We start from the raw sequence: 7,783 nt of genomic DNA, 5'->3' as shown, positions 1-7,783 counted from the left end.
AAAAAAAAAAAAAAAAAAGATTTGGGAAATTTCTTCAAAGAAAATGCACCTCTCTGTTTTTCTTCTTGTAAGAACTGGAGTCCCTCAAAGCTCATTGATTTATCTCTAGTGTCTTCCAGCTTTTACAGTTGTTCTCTATAGAATGGTTAGTAAAATACAAAGTATTCTGTTACAGTCAAGAACATCAAATTGTATTTATATTACAAAAAAACAAACAGACAAAGCACACAACAATGACAACAACAAAGTTGCTTTTTGGATTCAAAGTGAAAGAAACAAGGTTTCAGAATAGAATACCAAGGACAACTCTAGGTATAAAGTCTTTAATTTATTATGATGCATACCTGTAAATTAATACTTCCAGAAAATTTAAATATTGGTGTTGCATCAACTGAATAGCATTTTAAAATAGTTCACAGCATACAACAACATGTTTTCTAAAGTTATCAAATGTTAATATACATAGGATGAAATATACAGTACTGCAACAATATATCCGTGAAAGATTAACATTCATAGATTTGTTTACAAATGTATCTAAAAATATTTACTATGTAATAAGCAGATTGCAATTCACAAATCTAGAAAAAAACAGTTAACACTAGGAAATAAATAGTTCAAATAATACACTTAAAATATACACAAGTCTTTAAAAGAAAAAAATTCTGAGAGCCAAATACTAAAATGAATATGCTAATAGAGAGTATATCAGTGAACTCAAGTATTCAGAAAAACAAATAGTTTCATGCTATTTTGAAGATTATAATTCAGATTTATTTTTTATAATTAGTAATTTGATAACAAAATATAAATCTGATGATATACTTTGTTTAAAAGCAATACTAACAGTATGTAATGACATCTGTATCTAGTCCAAGAGATAATTCATATCAGTTATCTTAGTTTACATATTCAAAATATTTAAAATAAGTAGGACATGCATGTTAACATAATTATGTGACAAAAAAGTTAAAAATAAATACCTACGTAATTTTGCTTATTAACATAATTATAAAATTATATGTAATATAAATTCTCTACATGTTGGTTAATGAAAGAATAAAATTTTAATGATCTCTGTTTAGAAACAGATGACACATTACATTTATCCTTGGATTTGTTTTATCATTCGTAGGTGGTCTTTTGTATACAATATGATAAAGTAACTTTGCAGGGAGATACAATATCTTAAAAGCATTTGGCATTTCAGCTCACCCTGTAGGTTGCTATTGTAATCTAGCTATTTATTGTGAGAATCACAAAGAAAGAACACACACACAAAAATCCTTTAAAGAAGAAAATCAGAACATTATTTTCTATTGTGATAACTTCAGTTCTTCAGAGATAAATTTCATTTTATACAATAAAATTGATAAATAGTAGCATTTAACTGAAAGATAAAGTTTTGATTAATTGCATGTTGCTTCCATAAGATGATACAATAATTAAATAGACTTATTTTAAGATAATATGTTTCAAATTGAAAAATTTCTATAACTTTAAAATAAATCTTGAATTAATACATTTTATTCACATTCTTCTGTTTTTTTCTGTTAGTGCAGAGAATAGAAAGACTATTCACAGATCATCATCACAGCACAGAAGCCTAAAGAGAGGGCAAAAATACAGTACTGAAACTGAAAATTACCACCAAGTCATGTCTGGTGATTGAATAAAAGAGATAATAGAATAGTAGAATGTGTGAATATATGAGGCTTGTTCTTTTATGAAGAAAGAAATATGACTCCTATTCCTGAAAACAGGAAGTTGGGACAACTATCTTTCTTGAATCAATGTATTTTAAAATAGGAACTAATAGATTATAACAGGAAGAGGCTGTAAAATTTCGTGTATTTATATGACAGAATCTCTTATTGAACAGAAATTATCAAATTCTCATTTATTTTTGTCTCATCTTTTATTCTTTCCAACAAGATCTTTCTTTTTTCTTCTGTTGTTTTGATTTTTCAGTAACCACAAAGCCCTGACATATAGCTAAAGACTCAAGGATAGAACTAAGTGTTTAGACATTTTGGTCCTTTAGGATTTTACAGCAAATCTCTTTGGTCATTCACTGGGAATATTCCTTTGGAATGGGCAGTGGCCTAGGGCATCTGACAGTAAATCCATAAGTCATTCATTTATGAAGAAAACTAAAGTGCCACTATTATCATCCAAACCTCTTTTGTTAAAATAATTTAATAATTGTTTGCCTCTCTATTGTTCTCCAAACATTTTACTTATTCTGATAGATAAAAATAATATTATAAAACATAAGTTTTATTAAATAATTTATGTAATTCTTATTTGGATGTATTTGATAATGTTAATAAATCATGTGATTTATAGGAAAATTGTTAATCCATATAAAATGCTAAATGTAATGTATCCGATTTATAAAAGGAAAACAATCTCCCAATCTGTCCACTGATTTGAATATCTTATTTGTTAAAAGCTGTTTTCATAAATGACAATGCAAAGGTCAAGAAAAGCCAATATAATTTTGAAGAAGAATAAAAAGTTAGTGGACTTGTAATATTATGGTATTATAAAACTGTAGTCACTAGGGTAGTTATGCTATTAGTGCAAAGATAGACAAAAAGAATAGAAGTAGTTCAATGTAACCATCAATCTAGGCAGTGCTGAAGTGCTATACCATCTCAACAGTCTGTAGCGTTACATAAGCTGACCTCTGTCCTTGACCATTCCCAAAGAACAGCTATTGGACCCCAAACCATGATTCTTAGGTCATAGATGATACCAAAAGATTGCCATGCTACACACCTGCAGCATGGATTGGACACAAGCCCTCAAAATATTTCAGGATATGAGCTGGTGATTCCATAGTCCTATGTACTTAACTGGAAGAATACAGATGAATCCAAATTTTTGTCGTTATAGTTCTGCCTCTGATATTGCCAGGTAGAAAGGTTACGCATCCTTAAGTATGCACCTTAAAAGTTCCAGGTTGCCAGATTTTTTTGGCTCTTCTCCAGAAAGGGATGAACAATAAAATAAATTCTCTAAATGCTCTTTTGCTCTCTTCATGCTTCAGGAGGTCTAGGCTATATTTTGTCAGGCCATTTGCCTCTTTACAATTTCTTGTGAGTATTTAAAATACAACAAAAGTAAATTATCAGGAAAATGAAATTAAAGGTATACAACATATAAACTTATTTTTATTATTATATTGAACAGACTTATCATTGCTCTGTCAAATTGCCATAACATTTTATAAAAGTTTACTATCCATTTCTATACTATCTTTGTGTAGCACTGGGTTGGAGAAATGTGGAAAGATTTGTAGGCAGATTACAGATTTACCATTCTGCTTATGGTTGTGACTTTTAAACCTAAGTGTTGATTTTTTTTTATATTGAATACTCTTAAGTTAATCTTTAGTAATCAGTATTGCACTATGTACCATAAAAAATTTTCACTCTGCCTGATCCTGAACTTCTATTTTTAATTCTTATTCTAATTTTATAATTGAAATTAACATAAATGTATGTAGATTTTTGCTCATTGCAGTGTGAATCTTAAATATAAAATATTTTATATTAGAATTTTAGATAAATACATCAATCATATATTTGCTATCACTGTATCATTTAAAATATGGAAGAACTTAGAAAAAAGTCTAACTGTTAAAAAAAGCAAATGAGAAAAAATGAAGTGTATTTAGTATAATCTTCTTTTGCAAAAATAATTTGTAACTTAAAAATTAAAAATGAAAAAACCATACATTGGGACAGTAGAACTAATCTTAGTAATNGCAGTGTGAATCTTAAATATAAAATATTTTATATTAGAATTTTAGATAAATACATCAATCATATATTTGCTATCACTGTATCATTTAAAATATGGAAGAACTTAGAAAAAAGTCTAACTGTTAAAAAAAGCAAATGAGAAAAAATGAAGTGTATTTAGTATAATCTTCTTTTGCAAAAATAATTTGTAACTTAAAAATTAAAAATGAAAAAACCATACATTGGGACAGTAGAACTAATCTTAGTAATTTGAGATTTTAGGTCAATTAATTTTCTTCATTGTTGAAAATTACATCTAATATTAAACAATTTGTTTTAACATTGCATCAACAATAAAGACTGTTGTATTTATTGATTTCAACAATGAACACCTATTGCAACAAAATTCTTATTTTTTTCATAAATTTAATTTTCTAAATTACATTTCAGTACAAAAGAAATGTTTTCTGGGGCAGAGCAAGATGGTGGATTTAGAAGCCTACACCATTCATATCCCCCCACAAAACCAAAATTTTAACAACTATGTGTACCCAGAAAAGCACTGCCAAAAGAACCAAAAATCAGGTGAATAATCACAGTACCTGGTTTAACTTCACATCATTGGAAAAGGCATTTAGGAGGGCTAGAGAGGCAGTCTTCAAATGCTGACTCTACCACTTTCCCATCTCCCGCTAGCAGCCTTGCAGCTGCAGCATGTTGAGTGTGCACTTGGGGGACGAAAAGTTCACTAACTAGAGGACATTACATTGAAATCAATATCATCCTGTCATAGCAAAGAGCAAAGCTGTATTGGGACATAGCTTTGTGCTTGGGACACAGAGGGAGCGTTTGGACCATACCTAGCAAAAGAGGAATTGCTCAGCCCATTGGTTGAAACTTGAGTTTCTTGGCAAGCCTTGCCACCATGGGCCAAAGTGCTCTGGGGTTCTGGGAAAATTTGAAAGGCAGTCTACAGCACAAAAATTGCAATTCCTAGACAACTCCTATTGCTGGATTGGGCTCAGAGCCAGAGGACTAGGGTGGTACATGCTCTAGGGAGATGGCAGCCAGGGAGGCTAAAGAATACATGTGCCACTCCTCTCCTAACCCCAGGCAATGCAGCTCACAGCAAAAAGAGTGTCTCCTTCCTTCTGCTTCAAGGAAGGAGAGCAAAGAGTAAAGAGTACTTTGTCTTGTATCTTGGATACAAGCTTAGCCAGAGTAGAATAGAGCCACAGGCAGATTCATGAGTCCCCCATTCTAGGTCTTAGCTCCCAGATGACATTTCTAGATACGCACAGGGACAAAATGGAACCAGCTGCCTTGAAGAAAACAACTCAGTCCTGACAAGATTCATCACTTACTGTCTAAAAGCCCTGGGGCCCTGAATAACCACCAGTGATATCCAATGGATAACTGTGGGTCTTAGGCTCTGAGACTTGCTGACTACAGGTGTGACCCAGCACATTCCCAGCAATGGTGGCTGTGTTGAAAGACTCCTTATATTTGAGAAAAGCAGAGTGAATAGTAAAGGGGTTTTTGTTTTGTACCTTAGGTACTGGCTTTGTCTCAGTGAAGTAGAGCAACAAGAAGCTTCTTGGAGTCCCCAAGTCCAAGCCTAGGCTCTTAGACAGCATTTCTGAAACTACCCCAGGCCAGAGGGGAGCCCACCACCTTGAAGGGTGAGTCAAGACCTGGAAGCATTCACCACTGCTAGCTGAAGAGCCCGTGATCTTTAAGTGAACATCAGTGGTAACCTGCCAGCCACCCCCTTGTAGGCCAGTGGTGGTGGTTCCCACAACATGAGAATGCAAAAAATCATAGTGATATTGGACTTGGGGCCCAAGTACTTCCAAATACATGAAAACCCTCTCAAAAGAACAGGCACAAACCAGCGAAGACTGCAAAGACTTACCCAGACACTGACAAGCATCTACAAATCAAGATCATCCAGGAAAACATAACCTCACCAAATAAACTAAATAAGGCACCAGGGAGCAATACAAAAGAAACAAATATGTTACCTTTCAGACAGAGAATTCAAAAAAGCTGTTTTGAGCACACTCAAAGAAATTCAATAGAACACAAAGAAAGAATTCAGAATTTTGTTAAAATCTATCAGATAGCCGGGTGCGGTGGCTCATACCTGTAATCCCAGCACTTTGGGAGGCCGAGGCAGGCGGATCATGAGGTCAGGAGATCGAGACCATCCTGGTGAGCACGGTGAAACCCTGTCTCTACTAAAAATACAAAAAAATTAGCCGGGAATGGTGGTGGGTGCTTGTAGTCCCAGCTTCTAGGGAGGCTGAGGAAGGACAATGGCGTGAACTTGGGAGGCGGTGGAATTTGCAGTGAGTGGAGATCACGCCACTGCACTCCAGCCTGGGCAACAGAGTGAGACTCCATCTCAAAAATGAATGAATGAATAAATAAATAAATAAATGAATAAAATCTATCAGATAAATTTAACAAAAAATTGAAATAAAAAGAATCAAGCAAAAAATCTAGAGTTGAAAATTTACTTAACATACTAAAGAAAGAATCAGAATTTCTTAATAGCAGAACTGATCAAACCAAAGAAAGAATTAGTGAGCTTGAGCACAACTATTTGAAAATAGAGGAGACAAAAAAAAAAAGTATAATGAATAATGAATAATGAATTATGCCTACTGGATCTAGAAAATAGCCTCAAAGGGGCAATTCTAAGAGTCATTGGCCTTAGAGAAGAGTTAGAGGAAAAGATAGGAGCAGAAAGTTTATTAAAGGGATAATATAACAGAACTTTGCAAACTGAGACAAAATATCAACATTTAAGTAGAAGGTTATAGAACATCAAGCAGATTTAACCCAAAGCAAGCTATCACAAGGCATCTAATAATCAAAGTTCCAAAGGTGAAGGATAAAGAAAATATGCTAAAATCAGCAAGAAAATAAAAAAGAATATGATAGAGTATCAATATATCTGGCATCAGACTTCTCAGTTGAAACCTTACAGGTCAGGAGAGAGTGTTATGACATATTTAAAGGGCTGATGGAAAACTTTTACCCTAGAGTGGTATATCTGGTGAAAATATCCCCAAAGCATGAAGGAGAAATAAAGACCTTCCCAAGACCAAGAACAGCTAAGGGATTTCATTAATACCAGACCTGTCCTACAAGAAATGCTAAAGGGGGATCCTCAATCTGAAGAAAAAGGATGTTAATAAGCATGAAGAAATCATGGAAAGGTACAAAACTCACTGATAATAGCACACAGAAATCACAGAATGTTATAACACTGTAATTGTTTGTAAACTACTGTGATGTTAAGTAGAAGGATAAAATGTTGACTCAATCGGAAGCAATAATTGTAACAACTTTTCAAGAAACAGTAAGTACAATAAGACATAAAGATAAACAACCAAAAGGGAAAAGTGGGGAGATGAAGTTAAAGTGTAGAGGTTGTATTCTTTTTTTTTTTTTTTTTAATGCTTGTTTGATTATATGTTTTTGTAATCAGTGTTAGGTTGTCAGCAGTATAAAATGTTGGATTGAAAGATACTATTTGCAAGACTTATGGTAACCCCAAACTGAAAGACATACATGAAATACAAAAAATAAAAAATAAATAAGCAAGTAATTAAATTGCACCACAAGAAAAAAATCACCTCTCTGAAAGGAAGACAGGAAGAAAGGTAAAAAAAAGTAGAAAAGAACACAAAACAGCCAAAGATCAAATAACAAAATGGCAGGAATACATTTCCACTCATTGATAATATAAACTTGAATGTAAATGAAGTAAACTCTCCAATCAAAAACAGAATGGCTGAATGGATTAAAAAACAAGACCCAGTGATCAATTGCCTATGAGAAACACACTTTACATATAAAGATACACATAGACTGAAAATAAAGGGATAGATAAAGATATTCCATGCAAATGGAAATGAAAAAGAGGAGTAGCAGTTATGTCAGAAAAAATAGATTTCAATACAAAAACTGTGTTGAAAGAAGTTCATTATATAATGATAAAGGGGTCAATTCAGCAACAG

The sequence above is a fragment of the Rhinopithecus bieti genome, unplaced genomic scaffold (assembly GCF_001698545.2).
Source record: "Rhinopithecus bieti isolate Rb0 unplaced genomic scaffold, ASM169854v2 scaffold_9373, whole genome shotgun sequence".
NCBI classification, from domain to species: Eukaryota; Metazoa; Chordata; class Mammalia; order Primates; family Cercopithecidae; genus Rhinopithecus; species Rhinopithecus bieti.
The sequence above is the reverse complement of the archived record's forward strand: the minus strand, read 5'-3'. Positions refer to the sequence as shown.